This window comes from Ambystoma mexicanum, chromosome 3p (genome assembly GCF_040938575.1).
Source record: "Ambystoma mexicanum isolate Mex_15411 chromosome 3p, UKY_AmexF1_1, whole genome shotgun sequence".
NCBI classification, from domain to species: Eukaryota; Metazoa; Chordata; class Amphibia; order Caudata; family Ambystomatidae; genus Ambystoma; species Ambystoma mexicanum.
This window is the reverse complement of record NC_090925.1, coordinates 274,455,404-274,470,259: the sequence shown is the minus strand read 5'-3', so window position 1 is coordinate 274,470,259 and position 14,856 is coordinate 274,455,404.

The window sequence follows — 14,856 nt, the reverse complement described above, 5'->3', positions numbered from 1 at the left end:
CAGATGAGGGCCCTGGAACGCATATCCCCAGCGCTCCACGTCCAGGTCCTAGAGAAGCAGACCCGTCTGGAGTCGAGCGGTGAGTGTACATGCATCCTGATTGTGAGCAGTGCGTCTGGTGATTATTCGGTAGTGTGCAGGTTGCACATCTGTTTGTATGGGGTCGAGTATGGGTGGGGGTGTACAGGGCCGTAGGGCTGACACATGCGAGGGCTGTAATGTGTGAGACATGGATGGTGCTTGTGTGTGTAGGCTTGCATGCCAAATGCAGTTGTGTGTGCACACATGTTTGGATGAATGTGTATGTAAGTAGACATGTCCGTGATGTCACGCATGTATGTTGTTTTCGGCTGCATGTATGAGCACTGTGTACATGTGCATGTGTGTGCATTTGACAAGGGTACAACAGTGATGCAACATGGATGCATGTGACAGCGGTATGTGGAAGCCTGATTGGCAGATGTGACATGGATGCCCGTCTGAACACTGCGACACTTGGCAGAGGTGTACACATGCATGCAAGTGTGGTGGTGTGTGTACATGTGTGGTGCACTTCCTGTTTTGCATGTGATGTCTGGCTCCCCTTTGGCTGCTCATGCAGTTGTATGTGTAGGGATGGTGGTGGCAGTTGCGATATGGCTGTGGTATGGCTCATGTGTGCGAGTTGTAATGACATGTGTGTTGGGGATTGTGATGACATGTCTGAGGTTTGCCAATGCCACTCATGTGCAACTGTCATGTGTGTATGTGTCCATTGTACAGTGCCCTGATGCCTGTGTTTTGTTTCTCCCTGTCTGCAGCGTCAACTGATGAAGAGGGCGGAGAAGGTGCTGTGGAGCACAGCGGCGGGGATCCCACCGCCAGCCGGAGACGCAAGGCCCGGCTCCCCTCCCGTGTTGTCATCTCGCCGGGGAGTGAGGAGTCTGGTGCCGCGTCCCAGGCCGCAGCTGCCGGGGGGAGGTCCAAGAGGCGGAGGTTGGAGTTGGACTCCTCGGCAGCAGAAGGGGCAGCTGGGACCCCACAGGGCCCAACAGGGGAAGATGGCACGGAGTCATCCAGGTTGGTGGGGGGTTTGGTGGAGGAGGAGGCCGTGCAAGCACCAGAGACGGGGTCTGGAGGTGGGGATCCCACTGGTGCTAGTGGTGCAGTGCAGGACCAGGGACAGGAGGCAGCACAGGCCGCCGCGGAGGTGCCTGTGTGCAATCCTGTCCCCGATCCTGTCCCTGCATCATCTTGCACCAGCAGGGATGCCTACGTCCAGACCCGTTTTCAGGCAGGGGATGAGCTGACGTCAACTGGCCTTCCTCTGCCTGCGGACGTGGCTATCCAGGTCCGGGTTGAGCCTGTCCTGGCTGGTGTGGCGTTGCATCAAAGGGCCATGCGAGGTGACCTGCAGTCTTTTCATGGAGAGACTGCACGTCATCTCGAATGGCTCGTTGACCACGTCAGCCTGCTGGGAAAGGTCACCCAGGCCGGATTCCTCCGTCTGATGGGGCTTGCTCTGACCCCCTCCTCAACTGGACCCCCTGCACGGGCAGAGGTACAGCAGCAGCAGCAACATGGTGGGAGCCATGAAGGCTCGGGGCCTTCAACATCGGAGGGGCAGGCATCGGCCGGAGGGCAGGTTGACCCAGGACGGGGTGTGTCTTCTGTGTGGCAGCGGTTGGGCCAGCAGATAGGTGCGGAGCGGCGGCGGGTGGAAGAGGCACGGCTCACAATGGTCAGGGCGGAGAACTCCATGCGGAGGGCCCTGAGTCGGGCCGAGTGCCTCGAGGCAATCCGCAGGGGGATGGAGGAGGACACGGCATCGTCCCTGCGGACCCTCGGGGCCATGGAACAGGACCGCCTCCGGGACATCGAACAGGAGTTCGATGATGCCCTGGCCCGGAACACCACGGAGTGAGCCGCTGGACTTGCCCGCCGCCTTTGTATATAGTTCTTTAGTTTTAGGTTTCCTTTGTTTGTTCTTATGATTTGGAGTCGACGGACATTGCTCCACTTTTTGTATATAGTTGCATTTTAGTTAGGGTTTTTTGTAGGTTTCCTTTGTTCAGTTGGGCTCATGGACCCTTGGATGTTTTGTACATAGTTCTTCATTGGATTGATTTTATTTTTCATTTGACTTTGGACTACATATTTTTGGATTAGGATTTGGTGTTTTTATTTTTTTACACGGACATGCAGCTTATCTTTTTTTCATTCCCATTGTAGTTTGTTTCATTTCATTGGCATTCTTATTTTTTTAATACAATTTTGTTTTCATACTTCACTGTGTGGTATCATCTCATTGCTTTCATGCATGTCATGTTGGGTGTTTTCCCATTCAATTGCAACCATTGTGTGTGACGGACATGGGTTCATTAGCTTTATGAACATTGGGGGTGTAACATGTAATTTCCTTTTCCATGTGGGTGAATGGGTTACTTGGTTGGGCTTTTTGGCTGTGGAGGCTGACCATGACGCACATGATTGGGGATTGTGAGGACCTGGTGGAGGCTGCCCATGGTGGCTGGGGGGTGGGGGTGATGGGAGACATGAGTGGGGGCCTGGTGGAGGGTGCCCCTGCACTGCCGGGGGGTGGGGGTGGTGGGAGACATGAGTGGGGGCCTGGTGGAGGGTGCCCCTGCACTGCTGGGGGGTGGGGGTGGTGTGAGACATGAGTGGGGGCCTGGTGGAGGGTGCCCCTGCACTGCTGGGGGGTGGGGGTGGTGGGAGACATGAGTGGGGGCCTGGTGGAGGCTGCCCCTGCACTGCTGGGGGGTGGGGGTGGTGGGAGACATGAGTGGGGGCCTGGTGGAGGGTGCCCCTGCACTGCTGGGGAGTGGGGGTGGTGGGAGACATGAGTGGGGGCCTGGTGGAGGCTGCCCCTGCACTGCTGGGGGGGGTGGTGATAGGGGACATAGGTGGGGGCCTGGTGGAGGGTGCCCCTGCACTGCTGGGGGGTGGGGGTGGTGGGAGACATGGGTGGTGGCCTGGTGGAGGGTTCCCCTGCACTGCTGGGGGGTGGTGGTGATAGTGGACATGGGTGGGGGCCTGGTGGAGGGTGCCCCTGCACTGCTGGGGGGTGGGGGTGGGTGGGAGACATGGGTGGGGGCCTTGTGGAGGCTGCCCCTGCACTGCTGGGGGGGGTTGTGATAGGGGACATGGGTGGGGGCCTGGTGGAGGGTGCCCCTGCACTGCTGGGGGGTGGTGGTGATAGGGGACATGGGTGGGGGCCTGGTGGAGGCTGCCCCTGGTGGCTGGGGGGTGGGGGTCGTGGGAGACATGAGTGGTGGCCTGGTGGAGGCTGCCCCTGCTGGCTGGGGGGTGGGGGTGGTGGGAGACATGAGTGGGGGCATGGTGGAGGCTGCCCCTGCACTGCTGGTGGGGGTGGTGATAGGGGACATGGGTGGGGGCCTGGTGGAGGGTGCCCCTGCACTGCTGGGGGGTGGTGGTGATAGGGGACATGGGTGGGGGCCTGGTGGAGGCTGCCCCTGGTGGCTGGGGGGTGGTGGGAGACATGAGTGGTGGCCTGGTGGAGGCTGCCCCTGCTGGCTGGGGGGTGGGGGTGGTGGGAGACATGAGTGGGGGCCTGGTGGAGGGTGCCCCTGCACTGCTGGGGGGTGGGGGGGGTGGGAGACATGAGTGGGGGCCTGGTGGAGGGTGCCCCTGCACTGCTGGGGGGTGGGGGTGGTGGGAGACATGAGTGGGGGCCTGGTGGAGGGTTCCCCTGCACTGCTGGGTGGTGGGGGTGGTGGGAGACATGAGTGGGGGCCTGGTGGAGGCTGCCCCTGCACTGCTGGGGGGGGTGGTGATAGGGGACATGGGTGGGGGCCTGGTGGAGGGTGCCCCTGCACTGCTGGGGGGTGGGGGTGGTGGGAGACATGGGTGGTGGCCTGGTGGAGGGTGACCCTGCACTGCTGGGGGGTGGGGGTGGTGGGAGACATGGGTGGTGGCCTGGTGGAGGGTGCCCCTGCACTGCTGGGGGGTGGGGGGGTGGGAGACATGGGTGGGGGCCTGGTGGTGGGTGCCCCTGGTGGCTGGGGGTGGTGGGAGATATGAGTGGTGGCCTGGTGGAGGGTGCCCCTGCACTGCTGGGGGGTGAGGGGGGTGGGAGACATGGGTGGGGGCCTGGTGGTGGGTGCCCCTGGTGGCTGGGGGGTGGGAGTGGTGGGAGACATGAGTGTGGGCCTGGTGGAGGCTGCCCCTGGTGGCTGGGGGGTGGGGGTGGTGGGAGACATGAGCAGGTGTGCAGGGTAGTCCCCTGTGGTGTGTGCTGCCTGCAGGGGCCGTGGAGGGTGTACAGGGAATACCTGGGAGCACACAGCCAAATCGCATGTAGATTTTCCCGCGTACCCCTGTCATACACGTGCCCAGCCAAATCGCGTGTGGAACTTCCCGCGCACCCCTGTAATCCACGTACACGGCCAAATCGCGTGTGGAACTTCCCGCGCACCCCTGAAATCCACGTACCCGGCCAAATCGCGTGTGGAACTTCCCGCGCACCCCTGAAATCCACGTACCCTGACAAATCGCGTGTGGAACTTCCCGCGCACCCCTGTAATCCACGTACACGGCCAAATCGCGTGTGGATCTTCCCGCGCACCCCTGTACTCCACGTACACTGCCAAATCGCGTGTGGAACTTCCTGCGCACCCCTGTAATCCGCGTACCCTGACAAATCGCGTGTGGAACTTCCCGCAAACCCCTGGAATTCACGTACCCTGACAAATCGCGTGTGGAACTTCCCGCGCACCCCTGAAATCCACGTACCCGGCCAAATCGCGTGTGGAAATTCCCGCACACCCCTGAAATCCACGTACACGGCCAAATCGCGTGTGAGACTTCCCGCGCACCCCGGTATACACGCACACGTATTTTTTGTCAGCGGGTGTCCGTGTTTGTGGGTACCCCTTTGCACGTCATTTGTCCTGGAGGGCCACATTATAGGACATTCATCATGGCAGTATATAGGTGCTATTTGTTGGCGCACCTTTTGGCGCACATTTCTTACAGGCGCAGAGACGCTACCGCCTGCTTTCTTGTGGCGGTCGTGTTTGTGCCTGTGCGCTGGTTTGAGCGTGCGCTTTTTTGCCCTATTCTATTCCCTGAATACGTGTTGTAGGCGAGCGTGTGGGCGTTCCGCGCACTTGTGCCCTGTACTTCCACCGTGACGCCCACATTTTGGCAAGTTGTTCCCCATTCCGAGTGTTACGCTCCGTGTTCCGCCTACTTTTGTTGCGTGCACCGCGCTATGTGGCCTGTGCGATTTTCGCTGTGACCTGGCGCACGCAGTTAGATGGCCTGTGCGCCAACGTGCGCCGCGCACTTTTTTATCGCACATCCGAAGGTTTTCTCGCGCACGGCCTTCCATGAATCGATGTGCGCTGCTTTTCGTGCGATTTTCGCACTTGCACTGCGATTTTCGCTATTCCACTGCGATTCGCACGTTTTTGGCCACTTGCGCCGCGCTAATTATTCCATGAATCGGCCTGTTAGTCTAAAGAAACGGGGTGGGGGATGAGTAATCAAAAAATGTTTTTTTGTCCGAGTAATTCAGAAAGACAACTCCTTGGCCTCTCTACACCAATGGGAACAGTAAGACTAGAGCCCCAAACAGGCATGGAACAGGGAACAACATAATCAATCATCTTAACCCAGGTTAGTATAAGGCAAAGAACTTTATATAAATATGCAGTCATCAACATGAAAAACAGAGCATGACAGATGTGTACAATGGATACAGCCAATAATGTCCATTATAACTCGCATGATAAGAAGAGCACGGCAAGCTGCACAGGGAGGACTAGGGCACCCAGAAGCATGGGCCCTCATCATTACATAGCCCTAAAATTATGCCACTCGACATCTTCATTTAATCCAACCAAATGGCTGTGGGTTTTAAAGATGAGTTTTTGTTCTAAGGTGACTAGTCCCTGATCTATAACTTCTTTGCTGGGTCCATTGACCCGTTTAAGGATCACCCACCTCAAATCTTCGTGTGAATGGCCATTAGCAATGAAATGTTTTACCATGGGTGCTTGTAAAGTCTTGGCCCTGATACAGCTCCTGTGCTCTATCATGTGAGTTTTACATTTACGGTTTGTCTTCCCAATGTAATCCAAACCGCATGGACAAGTTATCATGTAAACCACATTTGTGCTGTTGCAATTACACAATTCAGTAATGTTCCATCTATTTGCCAGCCCTATGTCTACCTCCTTTGTGGAAAATGTAAGGTTACACATTACACAGTTACCACATGGGTAATTACCAACTACCGGAGGAAAACCCCACAAACCCACACAGCAGACTGGAGGAGTAGTCAAGAAAATAAGGAGTGTGACTAAGGTTTTGGTGGTGTGATTTTGAAAATGTTTAAGATGTTAATCCTAGCCACCACAATAGTCTAGGTGATGCATTACAGTAGCTTGAGATCATTGTTGAAGAGGGCGGGAGGTCACAAGCTTTAGGGAAGGCATAAGAGGCTTAGGGGTAAGAAAGTCATGACAGGAGGAAAGGCTGGGAATTGGAAGGAGGAGGTAGATTACCTTGCTTATGGTGGCACTGAAGAGCCACACAGTGATGGATGGCAGAGAAACAGTCAGGTATGCAAGACAACAGATCACAAGGAGAAGATGATCTGGGTGTAATCACGAATATGTACAGGAGAAGCATAAAGGAAGAAATACGTTTTATGAAGGAGGAGTTGTAAAAGGTGATAAGGATTGGTCCAGCGAAAGAGTCTTAAGTGACCTGCAATCAGCTGGGGATGGTAGTGGGTGTGTCAGAGTTCCCTGAAATAAGGAAAGATCAGTTTGATAGATAGGACTCACTGCAATTCAGCAGTAGGCCTTGGATTGCTAACGCTGAGAAAGTTAAGAGGAGGCAGAAGTGGTCGACTGTATCAAAATAAAATGTTACCCACCCATTCACAGATCGGATCCCGTTACATCCCTATCTTACATTTTAGCTTTAATTGAACTGGACCACTTTGTAACCCAGTCCTATACTATCTATTGCACCTGCTGCCTACAGTTTTTTATAGTTGTACCTCAGCATTTTGTCATCGACTGTTCTTCTCTATGTACCATGGAATGTAGGCACTTGTGTCTGCGCAATGTTATGTAATTATGTTGTCCACAAGTTTAATGTGCCCAGCTACCTGAGGGTTTGGCCGCGCTTCACAAATAAACAAACTAAACTAAACTAAAGGCAGAAGATAGATGAAAGAGGATGAGAATGGAGGATTGTTGAGAGTGGTGAGCAGAGGTGATGAAGGTGGAAACATGCCTCAGCACTGTATCTGAGGAAGGTCTTCTTAGGAAACCAGGTGGGAGGGGTTTGCATAAATCATTGGTATCTAGGAAGTTGGTGAGTCTGTTGAAAAGAACATGTTCAATGTTGTTGGCGTTGTGGGGAAGAAGAGAGACAGGTCGATCGTTGGCGAGATTGTCTGGGGTAGAAAATGATTTGTTTTTACTATAGGAGGGATTGTTGCCATACTGAGGATTAGTCAAAGGCAAGAGCATGTCATGGGTGAAAACTATGTTATCATCTGACTGAATGGGGGAGAAGAGGTCAATATGAGAAAGGATGGGCTGGCTAACCCTATTAGTGGCATCATCTCAGAAAGAAAGTTCGGGAAGAGGTACTTGAGGATACATGTATGTGGAGTATACGGGTGCAGAGTAGCAAAAACGGGAGGACAGAAGATTAAGAGAATAGTGTGGGTGTAGGTAAGGACAGTTTGTGGTAGGAGTAGGCAGGACCTGTGAAGAGATGATGGCACAACATTCTTTCCTGGTCTCTCAGTTTCAAAAGGTACATTACGATCCCTTGGCAGATGCCAGTTACAAAGCACTTTACAAGCCATGCATGCCATGCTGTGGAGATTCCAAACTCAACAGATTCCTGAGCTACGGCATCCTTTTCAAACTGACTACTCGGTGGATACTCTTGTGACAAACCTCTCTAAAGTTGTTAGTTCTTCATATTGACACCATTGGAGACAGCATACGTTTATTTTAGCAAGCAGCATAGCTGAAGGGATCAATACACCAATTGTCTAGACTATTGTGAAACTTACAGATCCACAACCCAAAATTTAGCACGGAAATTATTTGTGTCCTCTGGAGGCCAGAATTTAAATTAAGCAGGCAGAAACATGTAGTAAGACACCATTAACATAGTGTCTAAAGGAGGGTCTGTTACTTTCATAGTGAATACAGGTGTTTCTAGCTAAAGTAGTGGTTTTAAAGCGAATTGATACATTTGCTTTATGTACGTTTGTGTTAGTCCACCAAAAAGGTGCCTTCATCTCAAACCCACAGGATCAAGGTTGTTTTATTAGCAAAGTCCCGACTAAAGGGAACTTCTTGTACAATAGTTATTTCTTTTTTCCACAGTGCAAACATGCCACTGAAGTTGCCTCTTGGCACTATCCTCCAGGTCAGCGTTGTCCAACTGTAGGCCTCCAAGGCTGCACATCTGACGGCTTTTCAACACGCCCCTCATTAAAATTAATGAGAATAAATCAGCATGTGTATAGAATCTTCGGTATCTGGTCATTACATCCAATGCAATATCATCAAATGCTTTTCCATCTAATAAATTGCATCGATAAAAAAGCATCAAATACATGTTTTTTGAAGGTAAAGGGTTTAGTTCAATTTGAATGGGGTTTAAAGAGTAAAAAAAAGGGGAATGTGGGAGACCCCCAATTAAAAAAAATGCATTTGATGCCATTTTTTTCAATGCATTTTGCATTTTTTTTATGGAATGGTCTGTCGATGGTAGGAATTTGGTGGAGTTACTATAAACCGAATCTCCATATGCATTAGTGAAGGACATCCATTATAATCTGACATGTTTCTGGCTCTTGTGGACTGGAGTTGGATATCCCTGATCTTGGTTGACATTGCTGTGGTTATGAGATAGTCTACCAATTCTTAAAAGCAACTTATGAGAGCTACACAGGTGTCTGTCAACTCATCATTGTGATTTTACGGGACTTGGTTAGTGGGAAAACACACATGACTCTGTAAAAGGCAAGATGGCCATTTATGATAATACGCTTTAGCAACCAAGAAAGCCATGCATCCCATTCTAAATTGGAGGACCGTTCTTTTTTTTACCCTTGTGCACATTTTACATTTTTGGGGTGATGTACTGAGTGAAACTATTAATGGGAAATTGAGCACCAACCCTCTATTGTGCGCAGATGCAGTCACTCCACAGCACCAAACACATGCTGTGATGTGCTTGGACACTCTGTGTGACCTTCTGAATACAACAAGTCTCAGTGATCTTAGTACCTGAGCAGATAATGGCAATGACTGGAATATGACAGAAATAATTTCACATGACGAGCTTTGCTGTGAGTACATAGCGATGTTGAAGTAATCAATGGCAATTGTCATTAATACCAGGCCTTAAGAGGGCATAAACTGGTCAATGGTGCAGGCATTTGATTGCAGTGCCTGGCTAATCCCTATGTAATGCCTAGAAACCCGCACACCCGACTTTGCAAGTGCATGGTTCTAGACCATATCATGACAGGTCTTACTTTAGATGCTATTTAATGTCCAGGACTGACATTATTGGTCTGTTATTCAAATGTTTGTCATTAGGGTTTTTACGCCTGGTGGTGATATACTTGCCTCTGTCTTTGTGTCTTTATCCACTGGCTGAGTGTTTGCCACTGGTAGAGTAATGGCATATGTTGCTTGTTGGGATCCAAATTAGTTGGGATCCTGGAGGGTATCATCACAATTTTTAACAATCGGTATCCTAGTGTGAAAAGGATTTTAAGGTTTCTGCTACGTCAGTAGCCTTCAGACTTCACTTTTAATAACATAGTCATTAATAAGTTTCATATGGTTGGGCCCCTCCTGAAATGGCACAGAGAAGCAAACAGTGATGGAATTGAATGGCATCCAAGGAAATTACCAGTGGTTAAAAGGTGTTGGCTAAGGAATCTTCGAAAATAACATTTTATTTTTACAGGAGAAGTGTTCAGGAGGTTGGAAGAACCAATCCACTGTGGAACGTTGACTATTAAAGGGGTGAGAGCACCCCTCTGATGAATCTTTCTTCTTTAGACTACAGCACAAGAAAGATTGTAAATGGAACTTTATAGGGAACATAATCTACTCCAAACTCCTATACCAAGATAACGGCTCCATGAAAGAAGAAAGACCCTTCTCTCGCACATCCAGGTGGAACTTTTGGGGTGGCCTGCTGTCTGGACAAAGCTGCCTGTAGTGTAGACTACTGATACCAAGGATATTGTTCATTGGAGGTGACAGCCACTTCTCGTCCCCCCAGCAACCATACATCAAGAAACAGTTCCGGGCCCTGTTTTTGAGTCATTTCATGGGCCTCTTCAAGCACCCACAGCTGCCTTTCACACTCATTGATATTAGATCTGATTTCGAGCCAACGAGTCACTGGCTCGACCATTGCCTGCCTGTGCTTCAGCTATTTTTGAGCATATTAGCACTGTGGACCCACAACACATCGATGGACCTTTTCGAGCCTCCACTTATTCACGATACCGACCCGGCCATTTCCTGCCTATTCTTCATCCAATTCAAGACGATGATCGCATTGCACCGCTGGATCACCTTGAGATGCCTCGGCTGTCTCAACACACCTAACCCATTGGGAAAAACCGAAATGAACATCCCGGTGCTGACCCGGCTGCATAAAGCACCTACGCCTGTCTTAATGCTGTTGAACACCAAAAACAAGCCTAACCCATATTTGGAGTGATTCTGTCCCCCTGGCATGACTTAAAGGGCCCTAGTGACATTTAAAACCCCACTCCTTACCTTATGGAACTTGATTTTGCTGCTGAACGTATTGCTTCTGCGCCCCTGTCTTCATGCCCACGGTGCCCCCTCCCCTTTCATTGCATAGTGTGTTTCTTCTCTTACAAGAGATCAGGCTATTGCCGTTTTTATTAGCTTAGTTGTATCTTTAGTTTAATTACATACTCCTATTCTTTATAGAACCTTGGTTGGACATTCTTTTATTTTGGTGCTCCAGCATTGTTGCTGTTTTGAGGATTGTGTGCGAGATCACATCCCTCCGAAGTGTATAACTTGCCCTCGGCCCACACTACCTTCGACTGGTGAAGTCGGTATACCATGAATGGTGTGCCTGTGTTTTACCCTTAAGATTGACATCACTGCTCCTGTAGTAGTGTGGGTCTGGATGGGAGCTACATTCACTACTCATCCCTGCATCCCTGCAGAGCAATCACCATGCCCTCACACTACATGTGTGGAATTAGCACCTGTATTAAACTTAGAACTTTCAGTGAGTTAAGATCTGGTTTCTAAAAGGTTTCTTTATTTATAAAGGTGGCGCCGAATAAACACAATTGAATGCTCGTTTATATTTTTAAGGTGGATAGACTGTTTTCCATTGTTAAATGATTTGAACGACTTTTAGTTATACTCCTTCATGCGTGGCCTGTCCCTCTGCCGACGCTCGCCCCCTCCTTCTCGTGTTTCTTTTACCATAGTTTGCATTCTTTCATTTCTCATCTCTTTGCTTTTTTCTTTGCAAACACTGCTGCATTTGACTATATCCAAATAAGGAGGTGAGGGGGATTTTCCGCATGAGGTATTCTCAAGGATATCACATGTGTTAATTAAAGGCCTGCTTGGGAGGCAGAATACCGTATAAAAACTCTGTCAGGCTTTACCCCCAGCCAATTGGCGACGGTAAAATGTCCACAAGTCCTGCAACTTTTTTAAACCTGCTTTCCCTTGTGTGCAGAGATGGACAAGCACCTCCCTCTACACAAGGAACACATTTCTAATATAAGGTTCTCTTGTGGTTTTGGAAAGATGGGAGTCTCGGATGCAGAGTTGAAAACAACCCCTTTCTGCTTTTTAAAAGCCTCACGGTCTGCGCTTGTCCACAGTCAATTCTCATCTTGAAAACAAGAATAGAAATGTATTACACATATTCATTAAATAAATAATGCATGAAGATGTTCTAGAATACCACATGCAGTATCGCTGGAAATGTGCACCCGCACTGTCAATCCCAACGATTTCCCATTCTCAGACGCATTCCAAGAATTTCTATCTGGATTACTTCTTACCACATGGGTTAATCCTTCAAAACATGCTCTGCCGACCTTTTAATGAGGGTCTTAATATGTTTAATTAATAGGCAAAGCACACCTCAAGCTGCGTTTTAACACCTAAACATATGTGCTGCTGCTACTTTTGTCAAAATCTGTAATACTTTAATATGCTTGTTGAAAAAAAAAAAAATATATATATATATATATATGTATATATTGTTTGTGTGACGAGGAAACTTAACAATATGCAAAGTGCCAGCGCGAGGCAGATACAAGCACAACCATTCTAAATGGAAGAAACAGAGAATTGTTCTCTCTGTTTCATAGAGAGCTCCTAGGTGAATGGCAAAAATGGCACTATTGAGCTAAAAAAATAGAGCCTCCTGGGAGGCTAATTGTCACCCACGTGATCGGCAACCAACCAGTTACGTCCCACTCATTTCACTAATGATGTTCAATACAGCTCAAGTAATTAGCACCTGGCAAACAAAAACGACGTTTGGCTTTTTTTCTTCTCATGTTAATGAGATGTTCATATTACAAAAGAAAAGGGAAGGAGAAGTACAATGGCAGGGCCGTGGGCACATCCTCAAATGAGTAGGTTTTGAAATATGCCACACTCGCTGAATTCACATGCTCTGGGTCCTTGCGTGAAGCGTTTGAATGCGAGAGATTGAGGAGTGGGGGGACTGTAATTTAATTCCTGGGTACAAGATACCGCCCAGCACTATGCATTATCTTCTCTGCCGTGTTACTGGTACTTCGCAGCCTGTAGCAGAGCCACCCTGTGCATGGACACTCTGTGCCGTTGCCCAGGCCCTGCCCGCACATGGCGCTAGTTGCAACGTGTTTATGCATTAAAACATTGTGTTTCTATAAGGGCCCCTCCCAGCCCCCATGTGAGCCATGGAGAGAAATGTCCCCGCCCAATGTTCCCAGGGCACATCAAGCACTGCATAGTGCTTCCCATTGGGGCCTGCTGATATTTTCATCCTTAAGGCAGAGCGTTTAAACAGAAAGCAATTTGTAAGTGATGGTTTGGATGTGTAACAATTTTCAACAACACCTTGACGGTTAACATTGAGGTGATGAGAACTTCACCAAGAGCATTTTTATTCCAAAAAACACACAGAAAGCACCAGTTGCTACCAACATCTATGCACTCCTTTCAGACAATTATTTTGTTCCATGCTTATTCGACACCAAAAGTTGTCTATTCGTGTAGAATGTCACATTATATATGAACAATGCCTTTGCCTTCCAATGAAAAGACACCAGGTCAATTGTTCACATTCCATTTTTGTCGTGAGTCTTAAGCCTTGGAAGAACATTTACATAACTCACGGGCCAGTTTATCAGTTTATTAACCCCATGTTGAATTGCAATGTGGCATTTGCAGTCTTTAATTCAAGATGGGAGGGGGCTGTAACAGGGCAATACAACTCCTCAGTTTGCTAACATATTTATCTAAGGATGTATAGCTGTATCGTTGTGGTTTATTATGATTTGTGCACTTGTCAAGCCATCTCCATAAAACGATGTATTGTTGAGCCCCAAACATGGGAACATGGAGGGGAAAGAAAGAGAAGACAGGAGGTTCGTGATGATCTTCCAGGTCCACAGAGGTTGATGGCCTGGAGACTGGAGAGGGTACTGGCCTGGACACTGCAGAGGTTGCTGGCCTGGAGACTGCAGAGGTTGCTGGCCTGGAGACTGGAGAGGCTGCTGGCCTAGACACTGCAGAGATTGCTGGCCTGGAGACTGCAGAGGTTGCTGGCTTGGAGTCTACAGAGGTTGCTGGCCTGGAGTTTGCAGAGGTTGCTGGCCTGGAGACTGGAGAGGGTACTGGCCTGGACACTGCAGAGGTTGCTGGCCTGGAGACTGCAGAGGTTGCTGGCCTGGAGACTGGAGAGGTTGCTGGCCTGTAGACTGGAGAGGTTGCTGGCCTGGAGACTGCAGAGGTTGCTGGCCTGGAGATTGGAGAGGCTGCTGGCCTAGACACTGCAGAGGTTGCTGGCCTGGACACTGGAGAGGGTACTGGCCTGGATACTGCAGAGGTTGCTGGCCTGGAGACTGCAGAGGTTGCTGGCCTGGAGACTGGAGAGGCTGCTGGCCTAGACACCGCAGAGATTGCTGGCCTGGAGACTGCAGAGGTTGCTGGCTTGGAGTCTACAGAGGTTGCTGGCCTGGAGTCTGCAGAGGTTGCTGGCCTGGAGACTGGAGAGGGTACTGGCCTGGACACTGCAGAGGTTGCTGGCCTGGAGACTGCAGAGGTTGCTGGCCTGGAGACTGGAGAGGTTGCTGGCCTGTAGACTGGAGAGGTTGCTGGCCTGGAGACTGGAGAGGCTGCTGGCCTAGACACTGCAGAGGTTGATGGCCTGGAGACTGGAGAGGGTACTGGCCTGGACACTGCAGAGGTTGCTGGGCTGGAGACTGCAGAGGTTGCTGGCCTGGAGACTGGAGAGGCTGCTGGCCTAGACACTGCAGAGATTGCTGGCCTGGAGACTGCAGAGGTTGCTGGCTTGGAGTCTACAGAGGTTGCTGGCCTGGAGTCTGCAGAGGTTGCTGGCCTGGAGACTGGAGAGGGTACTGGCCTGGACACTGCAGAGGTTGCTGGCCTGGAGACTGCAGAGGTTGCTGGCCTGGAGACTGCAGAGGCTGCTGGCCTAGACACTGCAGAGCTTGCTGGCCTGGAGACTGCAGAGATTGTTGGCCTGGCGACTGCAGAGGTTGCTGGCCTGGAGTCTGCAGAGGTTGCTGGCCTGGAGACT